Genomic DNA, 18797 nt, shown 5'->3' on the forward strand with positions numbered 1-18797 from the left:
TGACAGAGCTGATGGGTAAAAGAGATTGGGAAACATCCCAATCCCCTTCTGAGGAGCTAAGGCTGAAATCCTGACTCTGCTGAGGTTTACAGCAAAACTGGGGCTTGTTTAATAGCACCAGGATTTAACCTCCATAAAGTTCAAGTGCAAAGACAGAAGCCTTAGGAAGGAGAAGGCCAACTCTGTCAGCAGGGCTCCAGGAGACTGAGGACACCATGAAGTCAGAATGACTGAAGGTGGCAGAGGAAGCAAGGTCTGAACCCATGAAGGCCTGGACCAGTCCTATCTCTTCCAGCCTCTCCTCCTCCTCCACTCTGAGTTTGAAACTAAATCATTCCACATCTCTCAAGAGCCTTGTAAGTGTTTCCTCCTCGAACTCTGGCATCAGGGCCCTTCTGAGCTCTTTCAACCTGCCCAGATCCCATTGCTGAACTTCCCTCTCCACCACGAGGTTCTCTGAGCATCTGCATCTGTCCAAGGGAGCAGGAGGTGCCAAGGACCTTAGTGGATCAGGCTGCAGTCCCATTCCCAGACCAGATATGGGAAGGACAGCTATAAGGGCTGCCAAGCACATGATCCTCTCTCCCCTCCTTTGACTTCCCCCCATTCAGCTTTCCACAGCCGCCAACCAAACATCTGATCGAAGGCCCGGGGGAGGGAGTCAGAACTGTCCAGTCTGGTTATGAGTGAAGGTCATTGATCCAGCGCAGACCAGGGATGCGGAAAACAGGGGAGGGAGGAAAAAACCCTCAGCGAGAGAGGAGAGAGGGAGCGAGGCAGGCAGAGCCGGCACGGCTCAGGGAGGGAGCGCAGGGAAGGCAGCGGAAGTGGCTGGAACACGGTTTCACACTCCGAGACCCAAGGGCTGTTGTCAACCCGTCCTTCATGCTCACATCTTGTCACACTAGAGGTCAGGTCTCCCAAGCGTTCCTGGAGAGCTGAGCTAGCCCATATGGCAGGCAATATGTTAACAATATGGATCAGCTGCTCGTCAGGGCCTGAGCAGATGGATGTGACAACCCTGCTCTTATCCCAGACAGGCTTTTAACATCTTCCCTCTCCTCAACCCAGCCCTGCTGGAAGAGCCCTGCCCGGGAACTCTTGCCTCCAGCCAACATGGACCGTGGGGCCACAGGTCAGGACAGGCAGCGTGGAAATGCCTGCCTGGCTTTATCTGGATGGAAGGAGCAGGGCAGAGCCCCACTCAGACCAGTGCAGGCAGGAACCAGGCCAGGCGTTTATCCCGGGCGAACGGAAGGGCCTCTCTACACTGCGGATCTGTGCTGGTAACTCCCCAGCAGGGTGATACAGGAGATACTGTATTCAGATATATGTATATGGCGTGTTACCACCAGATGCCACACGTTACAGTCTAGACTGAGTTTTGTAACTGCCTGGGAAAATTTTCTCTCACAGAACAAGTAATACATAAATAGATGTATATTTTAATGGGCAAGTTAAACTCCTCCTGGCAAAGGCAGGCAAGCTGATTTCATACACAGGCGGGTAAATTTCCACAAGGATTTTGCAAGGCTGTTTCATATTCCCCAGCTCGGGCTGGCTGGGCTGGCCCGGCTGCACTTCTCTGGAAGGCAACGTTCCCACCTCGCTCCCTTCACAGCTGTGCCATGCAGTGAACCCAAGGACCCCAGCAAAAATAACTCCACCAGCCCAAGCTAACCCCCAAATTTAGCTTTTCTTCAGCATTGAAATAGGGAGAAATATTTTGCACATTTAAACACAGACAAAGCAAATATTTCTAATCCCTTTCTCACCTTTTTTTTTAGCTTTTTCCCCTGCATAAAAGGCTTCCCTTCACCAACCGAACAAGAAAGCTCCCTCCAACCCTTATAGCTCCAGGACTAAACAGCCAGCTTGTGCTTATAAACAGAGTGAAACAGCAATCACAGCCTAGGGATGGGCTCTGGAGAACGTGCAAACAGCCTCTGTAGCCCAAAGTAAATTGAGCTTGTTTTGAAAGTAGAAGCCATACAACTTGCTGCAGGGCTGAAGACTGGAACACAGGGATTTCTAGTCCAGAGCATGAGCGATCACAAAGCCACATGCCTGAAAGGCTAAATGCATCTCCTTCACTGGAGTGATGTTTGTAGAACTAGGGGGACCTCAGAACACAGCTGGAGTCCAGGGAAATATTTCTATTGTCTCTAATGAGCTTCTGTCCCTCAGGAAACAGCCCCTGAAGGACCCTCAGCAATGCACCCGGTACTGGGAGGAGAAGGCAAACACAGAAAAGGATAATTGATCTGCAAGAATCTGAACCTTAAGGTTCACTTCAGAACTCAAAGAATTCCTGATTTATCAGTCTCCTCCTCTTACCTTCTTGTCTCGGGGGTTCTGCTCATCCCAGGTCTGGGTCAGATGGACATGCAGGGCTTTCAATACCAGGAGCTACACCAGCAGAAACCTGTGACAGGGGTCACAGGAAAAGTTCCCTCTGATGGAAAAATTGACCCAGAACCTATGAGGCAGCTTCCCCAGCAGAGTTTTTCCCCCTGGATGTTGGCCCTCTCTGGAGAGGCACATAAGGATATTTGGTGGAAAATTCACCTGCTGCAGTCAAACTTGAGCATTTGTATCTTATTTGGTAAAACCTCAAGGCTCTTCATGTTCGTTTACCCTATTCCCTTGGGCAGAGCTCCAATTTGGGAAGCTCTCTTGCCTCTGGAGGCCTGGGAAGGCACGTGCCACTGCTCTAAAAGGGGACACGGGCAACAGAACAGCTCACACAGGGATAAAGGCCAGAGTTCCCTACATTAACAGTTCAAAACCAGGCTTTCCAAATAAAGCATGCCAGACCCTGGAGGAGTTTCAGCACTAGGAAGGTGTGGGAAGGCAGAGTTCACCCCTATCCCATCCTGAAGCACACTGCATTTACTGGCAGGTTTACTGAAAGCACTCAGGTCTGTAGGCTCTGAACACGTGGCAAGAACTAAGCCCTGCTGAGCCTTAGAGGATCACGGCTGTTGCTCCTTAAGGGAGGGCACTCAGAACACAAATAAATTCCCCCGTGCCACACACAGCCAGGGATGGCCTGGGAGAGCTGGAGCCCCAGACCAACTTCTTAGCCCTGTGACTTTTCTCATCTCCCCTCTTGCTAAGCCAATATAGTCCCTCCACTGGATCCTTCCAGCTCAGGTCTCAGCTGTACCTGTGACTCACAACAGCTCTGGATACACCGCTTTGCCCAGGTACCAGTTATGGCACAGCAGCAAAAAACAGAGGAACAGGGTGATACACAATCCCCTCAGGCACTTCAGTTGCTAATCTTCATTCAGGCATCATCGGCATTAAATGGTGCCAGCAGAGTATGGAAACACCCCCTGACAAAACCTCTACCCTACAGAGCAGATGTAATGTCACCCAAAGCCCAGACACAGCGAGGAGCCTCAGCACCTTCCGCCTGCAGCAGCACAGCAGGGCCACCAGGTACCTCCCAAATCCCCAATCCATTGAGAAGAAATATATTATCCCACTGTTGTGTCATACCTTTATTTGCAGAGAAGCTGTGACGGCAGCCAAGCAGTGAAGAAAGTAAAACAGCTTTTAGAAACACAGAGTCCCACCCCCTCAACCTCTCGGAGTTACCCACCGTGACCACAGACATCCTCAAACTCTTCATTTGTGAAACAAGTCAATCAGAAACTGTCCCCACACAATACTTACCCAGGGGACTCCCATGCAAACTACTTAGCTAATTGTTAATACTGCGCAGCAGCTCATTAGGAAGAAGGAGGCGAAGAGAGGGAGCTGCTCAGACCAGGGCTCTGCTGTGTCAGCTGGGTGTCTGTGCAGAGATGGGCAGCGAGGGCAGGGGTAAACCCAGTCCTATTTGTAAGCCAGCTCAAGACAAACCAACACCCCACCATGCATTTACCACCCAAAACACTGACTTTCAGCGGCTCTTCCATCTTCACAGGCTAGAGATTTCCCAGGAACTGGAATGAAGGCTCTGGAGAGCCAAAATCACTCACTCCAGTCCTACTTCAGAGCAGTTTGATCACAGAACAAAAGCCAGTACCTTGCACTGAGAAGTCACAGGCTTCAAGGTCCATTCCAGTGTACAAAGCAAGGAGAGAAGTCAGGTTCTTTGTTTTGGAGGTGGTCTCAGATGAAGACAGTGTGAATTTGATGGCCTCCCTTCACTTGGTGAAGTCTCTTTGCCCTGAGGAGAGTTCCAAAAGGAAATGAATATTCCCTACCGAGCAGTCCCGGAGCCCAGGTGAATCACGAGCACAGGCAGTGACGCCGGGCTGAGATGCCACAGCCACCCACAGCCCTCAGCCCTCGGTCACACACCCCGGGCCAGCAGGGCCCGGCACTGCCCGGCCCGACGGACACGGCGCGGCCCCATGTCCTGCTCTGCCGCGCGTGGCACTCGCGGCTCCAGCGCCAAGGTACAAACCACCCCGGGGACCATCCAGTGGGCCACGCACTCCCAACTTTCCCCAGAAAAAAATCCAGGTCAATCAGAGGCAGAAGCAGCCTACAGTACTAAGCCACTTACAGCAAAGAGCTTCCCCCCATAGGCAGCTGAGCGCTCCTGCCCACGTGAGCCCAGGCTGCCATCCCTGCTTTGGGGGATCTGACAGCACAGAGCTCCACCGGCAGCCTGGGACACCCCCACACCAAACCCCACTCCCCTGCCCCAAAGGCGGTACACACGCAACCAGACGAGACAAAGAAGAATTATTATTTCCAGTTTAGTGAGGCCCACGGTAATTAAGTGACTTGTCAAAGGTCACTTGGCAAATCTGAGGCAGAATTGGGAATTACAACTAAATCTCTCAAACTTTGGCCCAAGAGCTGGACAGCAAAAGTCCTGTGCTCCTTGGATGCACACTGCTACCTCTGCAACAGGTTTCACGCTTCTCCCCGCTCTCCCTAGCAGTTAAGACAATTCCCTTCCATTTCCTGCATTGGAGGAAATGAATAAATGCACAGATTTAAATAACAAGAACTTTTACCTTACTTACAAAATTTAAAAACGTCCTAGCTCCAACCTTTGAGAGAAGCTCAGAAGCTTCAGACTCTTCTGTGAGGTAGGATTTGTAGACTGGAGGGTTTTGGTGGTGGTGGTTTTTTTTAATTTCCATCAGACAAAAATAAAAGAAGCGAAACAAAAGAGGGTTGTTGAGATCAATTTGTGATAGGTGCCGGGCCAAAGAAAATGGAGCCAAAGAAGTCAGAACCCTGCAACCAGCAACCTTTGTGTCAATTTAAGCAAATATTGTGGCGTTTCCATGGCAATCCCTGTTTTGAATATCCACTACACTCACTTTTTAAAGGGCTTTTCCTGTTTGCGTTTCAACTTCAAAACCTGTAAATATTTTCAGCCTTAACACATCCCGACCTCCCCCAGCCTCCGAAATGAGATACTATCAATGCTCTGACATGCAGTCTGCTGTCTGCAGTACCCCAAAGTGTGAGAATTCACGGCAAAGGCAGGGTGGCAGCGGGACACTGCAGGGACAGCAGGGGCACGGCCGGCCCTCTGTCCCGCCCTCCGCTCCAGCCTCGGCAGCTGCAGGTACAGGAGCCCACTCCATTCTTTTCCCAAACTGGTGAGTGGAACGAGCCGTGGCAAACCCTCAGCACCGACAGCATCGGCCCAAGGCGAGCAGCAGGTGTTTTACAAGGCTCCCTCCATCCCGCCCTGCCAGCTCAGGCCACCTCTGACCCATCACTCCAGCCACAATTCCCGCTGGAAGCCTCTTCCTGTGACCTGCTCCCACAGCCCAGCGCTGCCCCCCGCCCTGACCTGCGCTCCCCTCCCTTCCCCTCTCACCTGAGCTGAACCACGGCCGTCACTCACACTGATTTATGGGATGCTGCGTCATGTGCGAGTGGGAATGAAGAGTCAACTTTGTCCTCACTTGCAACCTGGGTTAGGTGTAAATTCCCAAGCTTCCTCAGCAGCAGCCTGCAGGTCCCTGCTGCATCACCAACACAGAGCCCAGGGGAAAGTCCTGGTGAGGGAACCCTGGCCAGGTGCTGGTATCACCTGTCAGATCTGAGCACCGGGAGCCTGCAGTTAACCCTCTCCCTGAAGCACAAAGCATCTAGTGCTGCATTTGTGCACGCAAGGGTGTGCATGAAAACACCTTCTGCTGCACTTCAGAGACACACTGAGCACTTTCACCCCCAAGTCCCCAAGTCCTAAAGCTTCACCCTGCACTGTCAGAGTGCAGCCCCTCCCGGCAGTCATGGGAGTGCACTGGTTAATTCTGAGTTTCCTGGCTGTGATGGATTTGTGCCAGGCCTCAAATGTTAGCTTAGTGTAATTTTTGGGAAGTCAATTTCCTTTGTTTTGTTTTGGTTTTTTTTTCCCCTCATTTTTTTTTGTTTAGGCTTTTTTCCTCTTTTCTTTTAAATGGAAAAGTAGGGAGCATTTGAACGAACGTCAGGACAGGGCCATCCATCCACGGGCTGTAGTTTCCCAAGAGCATTGTACAGGCACCATGGTACGTGCACAGAACAGCCATGGAAACAAACACCAAGTGACTTCAAAAGCCGTTATGCCGAGTGCCCACAGAGGCACCTCCCGGGAGCGGTGCCATCCTCGCACCAACGTCACTCCTCGGCCCTGACCACCCCTCCCACAGCACTGGGTGCTTCTGGTACCACCAGCAGATGATGCGTGATACCTGCTGTCCTGGCCAGCTTCCAGCTCAGGTAATTACATCCTACAGGAGTTTCAGCTGGATATTTTATCCCTTCTTCACTTCCGGCCTGGAGCTGCTTCACTGGGAGTTGCTAAAACTCTATCCAGATCCACCCCGGATGTGAGTGTGTGCCAGGGGCTGGAGGGAATTCTGTGCATCCCTGCAGGTCCCAAAAGCCTGTTGTTCCAGCAAACAACCTCTAGAAACACGGGACAACACATCTTCTTAAGTACATCCCGTAACACCCCCACCCAAGAACGAGGTGAAGAGCTGAAAAAACAACCGGCCTGACACACCGGGAACCAACAACTTCTGGAGGCACGTGCTTAACGTCGCCCCGTGGAGCCATCTTTTGGGACATGGACACTGGCTCCTCTGCTTCCCTGAAGTGGGAACTCTCCTCCCACCATGCCACAGGCTCGGTGAAATTAAAACTTGTGGTGGCAGCGGTGTGAGGCTGAAGCCACAGCCGCCGGTCTGCCTCTGCCAGCGGCGCCACACGCCGCAGGGGAGACGAGTGGCGTTCCTGGACAGGAAAAGGTGGGCCAGGTTTAGAGCACCCATGAAAACAGGCAGGGTTCACAACAGGCCAGATCAACAGGTGAGGGGCTTCACTCTGTCTCGACCCCTCTCATCATGCTGCCACTAGAAAGCCAAGAGCAGGAAACACTGGCAGGGTGACACTGGATGCTCTCACCAAACCCTGCCAACAAGCTCTCCACAGTGCAGGCAGAGATGCCTCCTGAGGAGGCTGTGCTTTGGTATTCCCACGGCCACAAGAATTCAGAGCCCTTCCAAGCTGTCCAGGACATTTGGAAATGACCTGCTGACCCACTCAGGACAACCCAGGAGCCCCCAGGCTTATAAGTGGACTCTATCAAACCCACTTTTCTTGCCCTCTTTGTCTTCATCTTTCAGAAGATTCTGGACCAGACTCTCACCTGGTGTAAAATCAGTGCAGTTTCGGTGGCTTCAGTGAAGTCATGCCAATTTAAACGAGTCGAGGATCCGGCCCTCCAAGTTACTGGAGTTGCCAGTTCTTCCTTTGGATAATCCCGAGGGTGATTTCACAGCAAGCAGCGGCACAGGCCCAGCCAGCCTGGCAGGATCAGCTGCGCCCTCCCACCCCCTGCCAGTCAGGCGGTCCTGGCAGAGTCCCTGCTGGGAGACCCTCTGCAGCAACTGGGCCCACTGCACTGAGCTTCCTTCTCTCTGTCCTCTAGTGACAGAGCCAGCACAGAGTAAATCACGCCAGGCTTTGGATCAAGGCTTTCTAATTGCTCTTCTCAGCAGAGCTCTTGCCTTCCAGGGCACTGTGTCATGTATTTGGAGGGGGTGCTGGTCACTTGAACCCCAACCAGGTTTGGTTGACTGTGAAAACAGCACATCTTAATGAAGAAACCAGAGCTGGTTTTCCTCTCCCTCCACTCCCACCAGTCTCTAGTCCAAGGAAGGTAAAGAGCCTGTTGCTGCCTGGCTGCTGTTGAGTGAGCGGCTACAAATCCCTTCCTCGTCCCCAGTCCCACTGTCATCCTGCCATCTATCCACACCACGTCCCGAGGTGAGGGAAGCAGCGATACAGGCACAGGGAACGTGGCACGGCTTCAGCAGGCACTGGGTGCGCAAGAACTTTCCATGCTCTGCCCTCACAAGTCCTTTGCTATCCCCCCAGAGCAATTTTCTAGGCAACAGCGCGGTTGCATTCCCTTCCCTATCTCCTAATAAATATCATGCTAAGCAAGATGAGTATCTTCTTCCCAGACCAAGCAGCATGACCCACTTTCTGAATCAGGGCAGATGCAATTGGGCCCTGGAGTCCTGGACCCCTCCCAAAGCAGAGAGATTTTGTAACAATTACAGCAAGAAGCAGAAGGAATAGAAAAGTAATAAGTGATCAAAGAGTGCAGTGGGGGAGCTGAAGCTGTGGGGTAATTACTACTCCTGCCATCCTACGCTCTGGCATTTTCCTGGGACACTGAGGCAAGAGCCGCGTGCACATTCACACAACATCTCTCCTCCACTGCCCTACATTCCTCAAAAGTAACAGGTCCAATTTCAAATTCTGGCTAATGGCTCAGATGAGACAACTGCTGCCCTCCCTGCACACCCACCTTGATTTTTGCCCTTCTCTTTTTCCCTTTCTCTTTTCTCTCCCCATGGCAGAGTAGGACCACAGGATTCATATTCCAGCAGTGCCAGTCCCCCTCCGTCAGACACACACGTACACACGTCCTGCCCTGCCCCTCTGACAGCCTTGACGACTCTGGGCCAAACCCTGCCTGGCTCACCAGCCACACCACAGCGAGGAGGTGGCTGGATCCTGATCCCAGCAGCACTACTCTCTTTGGATATGCTCCATTTTTCCAAGGAACAGCTCTGTACTTTCCCAGATGTAGCTGGGATCAGATTATGACCCAATGGGCATGGAAAGCAATTAAAAGGAGGTGGGGTGAATGCCAGTAGTGCTTTCATTGCTTGAACCCACAAAGAAAACTTCCCTCCCAGGGGAGTACAAGTCTCCATGGCCAAAAGCATACAGAAATCCCATACCAAGGAGGAGAAAACAGTGCCCAGACTGGCTCCTGTACTGTGCTCAGCCCTGGGGCACACAAACCCACGAGCCTGTGTGCCCAGGGGTGCTGGGGCACTCACCAAAGGGTCACTCCCCTGGAAAGCTCAGTCTGTGTAACAGCAGCAGCTCTGAGAGAGACGAGCCCCCTGTGCCAGGGACACACAGACAGCAAAGACAGCACCTGCCCCAGAGCAAGTCTGACAGACAGAGCAGTGACGGGCAGGGAAGGGAGCGGAGCTGCCGACGCTCACCAGGAGCTTGGAGCTGGCTCTGCCTTCCAAACTCTGGATTCCTCCCCTGGAACACACCACCACCCAGAACCAGCACAGAAACACACTCCAGTGGGGGCTCTGACCAGCACCAACAGTTGCCTTCGGTGTTTGACATGGTGAGATAAGGCAAAAGTGACTTTTAGAGGATTTCCACAACAACTTTTCTTCCTAGTTAAATAAAAGAATTTGAAAAAGAAATAGAAAAAGAAAACCCTTTCACCTAAACTTCAGAGATAAAAAAGAGGGAAAAAATCTTCATCTTAATTCAAAATCCTATTTGATGTGTCGTGGCATGAAAATGTTTTTCACTGCATTTTTTCAGTGTGATCTCATGCACCCTGCAAACGGGGTACGCCCAAAACACCAGGTATTTTATGGGACACAAACAGAGCACAAACATACACAATTAAAAAAAAAATGGGATTGGTAAATATTTAAATTAATCAGAGCTGGCATCTGTGCAGCCTCCCCTCCCAGAGAGAGGGATGTTTGCAGCTTTGAAAAAATAAAAGTGAATAACATGACCTTTTCCTTCATGTTTGTTAGCTCACTGCAGCTCGGTGGGTTGGGGCAGCCCAGGCACCTCCCAAACCAAGGCCAGCAAGTGCAGCTGGGGCTGCTCTCCCTGCCCAGCTCCAGGGGCTTGGGGGGACGGAGCTGGTGGGGATGGAGCTGGTGGGGGAGTTGCTCCAACCTGTTTGCTGCCTCACTCCATAATGCACGGGGTTTGTTGTGTTTGGTTTGGTTATTTTTTTCCCTCCAGTTTAATTGTTGGAGGAGTTTATGAAGCTGTTTGCCAAAAAACAATCGACTCCAGGGAGCCAGCTTACACAAAAAGGGTGTGTCGCCCGAGCGAGGCCGTGGAGCCATGGAAACCACCACCTTTTGCATTTGCCCAGGTGAAGCCAAAGCTTTGTGGACGGCTTGTGAAATCAGCAGAGATCTGCAAGGAAGTGAAACACGTACACGCCACTGTGGTTCAGCCCTCGCAACGCTGGTCCCGTCCCCCGGCACCGAAATGTCCCGCAGGAAGGGGCAGCGCTCACCCTGGAGCAGGGCCGGGTGTGTCTGACAGGCCACAGCGGATCCATGCGGTGTCCCACGCCCGCCCGGAGCCCCGGTGGCTCCCCCAGGTCGGCAGAGGCAGAGCTGCCCCTGCAGCACTCCCAGCTGTGCTGGCACACCCCACGCACAGCTGCTGGGGCAGGCAGAGGGACTCTGCTCACACAGGGGGTACAGGGCACCCACAGCACAGGTCCCAAAGGCACAGAGCACGCCCTGGGGGCTCGCTCTGACCCGCAGAAGGGAGGCTGGTGGTGGTGGTGGTGGCAGGGGTGCGGTGAGGGGACAAGGGGTGTCCCCCCAGGTCAGTCACAGCAGCGGGGCTGTGAGGGCTGTGCCGTGCAGGACCCCGTGTCCAGATGCAGGCCAGCATTTGGGGGGGGATGTTTGTCTTGCGGGTGGCTGGAGAGGGATCCTGGCTGCATTCTTCTCAATCTTTGAAAAGAAAACAGAGAATTCCTCAGGAGCACTGGCTGCTGGCCTGACTGACAGAAAACAACCCAGGAACAAAGGGGAGAAGGGATTTTACAGCCACCCAGCTCCCCAGTGTCTGCTCCAGGACTCTCCTGCTACCTCTGGGAGATGGAAGAGTGCTCTGAACTGCAGCTCTTTTCAAAGGGGTAACATCCATTATTCCCCAGTGCCAGCTGTGGAAGCAAAGCGTGCTGACGGCATTTCAGGGTGCGGGACTTCACCCACTCTGGGGGAACACGGGCAGGGAAGGGAGCAGAGGACAAAGCCTTACCAGGCCAACTCCTGCACAGAGCACAGAGCATTGTGTGGTACAACCCAGAAAAACTGAATGGGCACAGAGAGGCCACTGGAACAAAGTTCCAGGATCATCCTCAAAATCAGAGCTGGCCAGAGCCAGCAAGAAGCCAGAACTCTCTTTGTCTGGTTTGACTTCAAGTCTGCCACACTAACAGTGGGATGAGTCAATCCTGGCACTTCTCTTACCTGGAGCCAAAGGTCCCTGACCACAAACCACATCAAGAATTAGCTCCTGTGCTCAATGAACCCTGGAGAGAGGAGCACTGACCCCTCAGCGTAGGAGAGGCTAGGGCAGCGATGCTTCTCTTGATGCAGGAAAGGAGGGAAATGTTGGAAAGCCCATCAGTACTTTTATGATTCACTGTTGGCCTCTACACGTATATTTACACCAGATCCAAATTTGTCACCAAATGCAATGACCTGGCCTTTTCCCATTCACAGCCCCTTGTTCTCCCCTTTCCTTAGAGAATCCCAAAGTAGGTGCCAGCCAGACACAAGTACTATTTAACTGGAAGGTCCCCAGGGCCACCTCCCAGCAAAGGCAAAGCTTGTGGCACCAGGCAGGACTCACAACAGCACCCAGGTGCTCCAGCCACCCCTGCCCCTCTGGGCTGTCCCAAGGCACAGCCCAAGGCCACTGCAGAGCCTGCTGCTCCCCAAGGGCAGCTCACAGAGACAGGGGACACTCCCTGGACAGGTTCCCCCAAGGGGGACCACGGGAAGGGCCCAGCCGGCCCACAAAGCAGGCAAGTGCCGGTAAGGCTTGGTGCGTCAGCCTTTCTGGCATCGACCTCCCAAACTCATTCAAATATTTCCCTTTTTTTTTTTAATTTAATGTTCCCTATAATTCATCTGTCCCAAAAGATAATCAATAGAGGCCGTAATGAAAATTTGAGCCATATTTTATGAGCCGCTGCAGGAGAAAGGGCCACATCAGCAGGACTAGCCTTGGCTTCCAGCATCATTCCTGTGTGCGCTCGCCTGCTCGCTGGCCAGGCCCCCCCTCCACCCACCCAAGGCTGCTGACAGGGGCAGGCCCTCCAGGAGAAACTCCCACCCTTCCCTCTTACTTCAAACAGCAGCTGCTGGAGGCACAGATAAAGGGAAGTTCCTACACAGTGTGAAGGCCCCTGACCCAGCAGCCCTGGGGAACCTCTGGAGCATCCCTCAGCTTCTCAGCTCTCCAACAAATCCTACGGCCCTCAACCTGACCCTGGGGGGAACACGATGATCAGGTAGTAGGATCTGAAGAATTATTCCTGCCCTTCACAGTAATTCCATAATCCTGGGCACTGCCTCTCAGTCAAGCTGGGCTGCACACTCCTCCTCTCCCAGATGTCACCCAAGAGCGAGGGCAGTCACTCGGGGAAAGAAGAGGGGTTCTTTCAAATCCAGAGCCTGTTGTGCTGCACTGCAGCTCTTCAGAGCTCCCACTTTTCACACCAAAGACCAAAAGAGCACCTCTGGGCTCCCCGAGTCATGAACAGTGACACAGTTAATGAGGGATCAGGGTGGGCTCTCCAATTCCAAACACTGAACATCAGCAGCCAGAGGAGCAAACTCCACAGCTCCACTCCAGCATAACACTTATCTCTTCTCCCTCCTGTGCACTGTTGGCTGGGTCTCAGTTCTACTGGTACAGTCGAGCTTTTGAGTGGCTTGAAAACAGGGATCTGAAATCCCAACTTTGTTCAGCACCACAAGAAAAACAAGGGGGTGGGAAAGGTTCCAGGAGCCTAAAGCACATTCTCACATCTACCAGAAAAATCCATGTCCAGTCACTAGGACTGTGCTCCTCCATGTCTGCTCTCAGGGAACCTCAGACAACCTCACCTGCCTCTCTTTATTCCTTCTAGGCACAAATATTACAACTGCTCCCCAGTCCATCCATTTTACTATAGGATGTATTAATTTAGGAGCTGTGCTGACCTTGCCTGGCCAGTGGGGTAGTGGCAAGGAGGGGCAAGCACATCTCAGTGCCACCTCCACACGCTGTTGTGTGTTTTTCAATCCACATGACAAAACCCGCAGCACTTTTGAGCACCTTGATCTATTCTCCCAGGTTTGTTGGTTTTGCACATGGACAGGGATGCAGCCAGAGCTGAACGAAGGCAAAAGCCTCAGTCCTGTTCCCGGAAGCCTTCTCCATCTCAGATTCCCAGCAGCAGGTCCCCTGTCCTCCCTCTAAAGGCTGGAGCATATTTCACTGCCTGAAGCTGCCGCGTCCGCAGGGAGCCGGAGGTAACAAAACCGTCTTTGATTTGGCCAAGGGAAAAATATCAGAAGTGAAAGGCCAGAGTGAGGAATTTATAACAGCAGCTAAGGCAGCAAAAATACAAGTGCCTGACCAGAAGCTGCCCTCCTGCTCAGCATGTCATGTTGCTCAGCCTCCCATGTGCCTTGGAGGGGCGGGATGTGGCAGAGAGCACAGCCAGAAACCATCGATTTCCTACATGCAGTGTAGTGACACCCTCATGAGATCCCTGAAAAACAGCATCAGCCCAGGGGCTGAAGCTGCAAAGCCAGGAAGCCTCTGCTCACCCAAAGGTGCAGGTGGGGGTCTCATCACGTTTTATGGCTCCAGACTCTTGCCTTTCCTTTACATTGTGCAGGTATAGTGGTGATAGTTTCCCTCCCCAAGTAGAAAATGCTCTCTGGATGGACAGCCTGAACCCCTGTAACCAGCAGCCAGCAACAGCCAAATATCTCCCCCTTTCCTTTCTCTTGGAAACTTGGAAATCAACCGTCTTTGTTTAAAAAACACAACACGATATTCAAATTAATTGTTGTTTCCAGTATGTAGATAAGGTGACAGATTTGCAGGATGTGTGACAGAAGGACTCTGAATCCAGAGGACATGGGTGAGCAGCTTCATGCTTTAAACCTACACTGGAAAAGGGACTGAAATCCCAAGCAGAACTGGGAAAGCATTTCAGTCTCTGAAGCCTCGTGTCAGCACCACGCAGAGCCATCACCTCCTTTTTTTAATCCAGCTGCCAACACAGTATTACAGAGGTACCTGCCTGTGAGAAACTCAGGGGAAAGCACACAGGGCTGTGCACGGCTGCTGCACTCACTGCTAACTTGCCCCAGATTTGAACTGGTGACCCTCACTAATATCATCCAGCCCCTTGATATCCTCAGGGAGCAATCAGCACGTTTTATTAACCCAGCCCATTTTAGAAGTGCACACGCAGTATTCTGGTTACTTGTTACAATTATGGTTATAGGTCCATTCCGTCCCCGTGCCTGTGCTGGAGGGATGTGTGGGGCTTCCACAGGGATCCCGGGGCTGAGCCAGCCCTGGTGCTCTCGGAGACCAACCCAAACCACTGCCTGCAGACATCACACACAGCAGAGACATTCCAACCTAACACAAAGCCTCAGAGATCCCCACAACCAAATCCATTTTTTAAAATGACACGTTTCCACCTATTGGTCCCCGGAGTGAACTAATTGCTTTTGCTAGTTTTAAAAGCCAGAGTTATTTCACTGAAAAAAAATGAGCAAGTGCAAGGGAAATCGGAGACATCCTCAGCTTTCTGACATAAAATCCCCATGTATGCAGATATATTTGCTGCCCGGTCAAACTTCCAGCTTTGCTGCATGGAATGCCACAGGGGAATTCTTCACTTCACAGTGAAGGTGGGAAAACAAGGAGTTAAAGTAACCTGACCAAACTCAAACAGCAATTTAGGCAGAGCTAGAAGATAAAATTTCTGTCTGTGCTCTAACCACTAGGTTATCCCCTTCTTTGCTAAACAGACTCCACAGTCTAAAGGGAAAGTGCTATTTCCACTTAAAGACTGGTGTTTTGTGGGGGGGGTTAATTTTATGGTTTTTTTAAAGATGACACCCCACAACAGGGAATCTGCTCAGCAGGGGGTCAGTCCAGGACCAGCTTCGGTCACTGTCTGGTTCAGAGACAGACTCATTGAAAAGATGGCCAAGAAAAACAAGAGCATTTTCCTGCACCCTGAAATAGCAGGACAGTCTGAGTGTACCCCTGACACACAGACCCAGGAGTTGAGATGCCCTGTAGACAAAACAGCCCAGAGTCCAGCTCTAGACCTGCCTGCTCTGCTGTAAAGGCTGGAGAGTCATTTACAGGCCAGAACAAAGTAGTTACAGACAATACAAATGCACAAATTACGTATAGTTACAAAATCTGAAAGAATCCCAGAAAAAAACTGAGGGATAAACTTTTCAGGGATGACAACTAGAGAAAGAAGTGCATGCCTTTTCAGAAACCTGTACTTACCTGGAGCAGGAAACAACCATAAGTTTTGGGTGCAGGAGCACATCCTGGGACACATTCATCACACAGTTCTGTGAAAACCAGTCCTCACACTGAGCAGAAACCCAGCAGGAAGCAAGAAGTCCCTACTTCCCTCAAGGTAAAAGCACTTCAGCCCCACCATTTGCTGGGAAAGTTTTAGATGAGATTCCTTTTCCAAGTCCAAGTGAACTGCTTTTTACTTTGGTGAAGCTCAGCTCTCTTTCAAAGGAACCAAAGCTGAAGGTGACCATTGCTAATTTTTTTATCATCATTTTATGAGCGTGTTAACCTTAATTCACAAATGCTCTACAGAGTGAATTTCCTTCTATTCCACTTTTCATACTTGATTAGCAGTATTTCAAAGACATGGATTTTTAAAAATGTGTACAAGGAGTTACCTCATACAAACTTGTAATGGCTTCGTGCAGAGCTATCTGTTTTCTACAAGATCCACATAAAAATAAGATTGTTATCAATTAATTTGAACTGAGCCAAAATAACTGTTTCAGTGCAGGCTATCAGTTTAACTACTGCATCTCAAGTTAAACAGGTATAAATGTTTTATACATAAAAGGCTCTAGATTATAGAATTCAAACACATCTTCTACCGTTTCCCCTTTTTCAGCACTTACACTCCAAATTCCCTTTGGGAATTGAGGTGTTGGACAGTGGGAAAAACATCAGTCTCACGTGTGCATGAGGAGGTCACTTTGCTCTCATGTTTACAACACAGAGTTTGGAAAACTCGCTTCAAGTGAGAACTTTCTCCCCCTGGTTCATCGCTCAGTGGGTATTTTCCATTCAAGATATTTATTTGTAAAGATCCTCCTCTGTTTTCCAAACCCCAGGTTTTATGGAGGAAACACTCTGCCCTAAATCATCATCTCCAGGCCAAGGAAAGCTGCTTATGATGTTCCTGCTTATTGCACACACAAACCTCTACGTGGAGATTCTTAATCTTCACCCACCCAAGATTAAGGCAACGCAAATTACGAAATCGATACCGATACAGAGGCAACATCTATTACAGTTCCAATGTTTTTGTTATATTTTTTTCTAAACTCTTAAAGCAGTATGATTTTAATGTGATTGTTATTGTTTATGCAATACAAACTCTCTGTTGTTTGATGCTGTGGGAACTTATGCAAATGCCCCATTTTCCTTATAGAAACCCTTCCTCTGACACCTCTTGTGAGTAAAGGAAATATCTGAGTGTTTGCAAGCTGAGGATCCATTTATATTTAAGGCTCCATTACTGATCAAGAGGCAAAGAGTGTCCTTACAGTGGATATAAATTATAGTTATACTAATTTTAAGGCCCTCACTCCCTGTCCTAGTGATGTAGCAGAAGAGCTTTTGAATAAAGGAGATTCTTCTCTCACAGCAGTTTTGGTTCCTTTCTTTCATTAATCAAAACCTATTTTTTACATATATATATATAGATAGATACACACACACGTGTGGTTTCTCTCTATATGCATGTCTGAATACCTCTTTGAGGTTTAACACTCCTGCACCCAAGATTCAAACACAACAAATCAAAAATCATTTTGCAAGCAACTACAACAGGCATTTCCAGAAGTTACATCACATAACAAGTCACGCAATTAAACTTTAATGAAAAAATAAAAACAAAAACACCAAGCAGCCCCTGGTGCTTGCTTTGCCTTTCACACAATCCATCATAAAAAAAAAAAGCAGGACGTTAAAATGGAAGATCCTCTGACTAAAGCTGTGCCGTAAACAATTTTTTCCTAATGAATTCCACCTCTTTACTCCACTGAATCAGCAGAGCCGGATGGAATTTCTCCCCGCTCTTCCTTCTCTCTGTATAAAGGGATGTGCTGCTGATAAAACTAGTAACCCATGAAGATCATTTCCCCGAGGTGAGATCCTCCTGCCAGCAGTGCTGCTCTCGGGGGGTTATGGTCCAACACCCTCCCCAGCCCCTCGACACCGGCGGGACGTCGGTGCTGTGAGGTGAGAGCTGCTGCAGGCAGGAGGAGCAGAGACTTCCACATTTCTCTTAGGAAATGCTCACACCCGGCTCTTCCAAACTGCTCAGCACCTGCAGCTCTGGAAGGCTCCAGCTGGAGCTGAGGCATTAAACACCTCTCACAGCAGCGCCTGAACCTCGACACGCTGCTCCTCTCCTTCAGCCTCACCCTCTGCTCCTATTTTTTCCACACCTGCAAATGATATCCCTTTAAAATCAAACCTTTCATTTGGTGTCTGCTCAGATCCTATCATTTGATGAAAGGTAACTGGGGTTTACACAAGGACAGGGGAACACAGAGGGGTTGTCGTTTCCAAAACACAGTTTGGAAAGGCAAAAAGGAAGCAGCACGAGTGTCACAGTTGGACCATAAAAGCCATTAAGGCCCTGGACGAGGGAGTTCCACGGGCTCCACTTCTCTCACGGCTGCAGAAACAGGACTTTGCTCAGTGAGGAATAAATTCAAGCTCCAACAAAGTAGGACAAATCCAGCCTTCCTTGTCTCTTACAATCTTTTTCTTCCATTAGGATTTATTTTTCTATTTTCTGCAGTGTGTAACAAAACAAATCTAAAATCAAAATAAATTTTAGAATGTTTGATGTGATTTATTTGTCACCACGTATTTTTCCCGCTGTAGCTCTTTTGAACAGTGAGATAATCAGTTTGTTTAAGGCTTTGGTTTTCCTGAACTAGTCCCCTAGACCATTATATCTGGACTCTTAATACTGCAGAGGGAGTATAAAATACATTTAAAATTAAAGTCAGTAAAATGCACAAGAAAAAAAATGAATTGGGAAAGTGTCTTTGTCATACTTTTGTCTTTAAGAATTTTTTCCCTGTTCGTATAATAAAGTTTGGTCTAATCAGTGACATTATTCTTCCCCTTACCTGCCAAAAGGGATTTCAGTTTTTAACTAAGGCTGAGCTTCCTTTCAATTATTTTCAGAGAAACCTACATTTGGATAGGGGGTTTTTTTCAGTTCACTATATTGTATTACAAAATGAAAGATCTGTCCATAAGAAAAGAATATATTTGTTACATTTGCAAAACACCTTTCCTCCCCAAGTGTTCATGATAAAGGCGAGGTTGGTGCCATGGAAGTGCAGCCAGCAAAGTCTCACCGTGTATGGATTTACCACCATCCAGAGCATGGAAAGGCT

At 50.0% G+C, this 18797-nt stretch overlaps 1 protein-coding gene across 5 annotated transcripts in view; it reads right to left on the bottom strand.

Annotated features, from left to right (window-relative positions):
* CASZ1 (castor zinc finger 1) overlaps positions 1 to 18797 on the bottom strand; it is a 274581-nt gene that overhangs the window by 155157 nt on the left and 100627 nt on the right. For 4 of the 5 annotated variants that reach the window (XM_039386353.1, XM_039386350.1, XM_039386352.1 and 1 more), the window contains exon 3: positions 4040 to 4183. The exons of the other annotated variant lie outside the window; for it this stretch is intronic. The gene's annotated coding sequence lies outside the window, so the exon portion shown is untranslated. The remainder of the gene's footprint in view (positions 1 to 4039; positions 4184 to 18797) is intronic. 5 annotated transcript variants of the gene reach the window in all.

Source organism: Pipra filicauda, unplaced genomic scaffold (assembly GCF_003945595.2).
Source record: "Pipra filicauda isolate LSUMZ 115617 unplaced genomic scaffold, ASM394559v2 scaffold47_size6085603_pilon, whole genome shotgun sequence".
NCBI lineage: Eukaryota > Metazoa > Chordata > Aves > Passeriformes > Pipridae > Pipra > Pipra filicauda.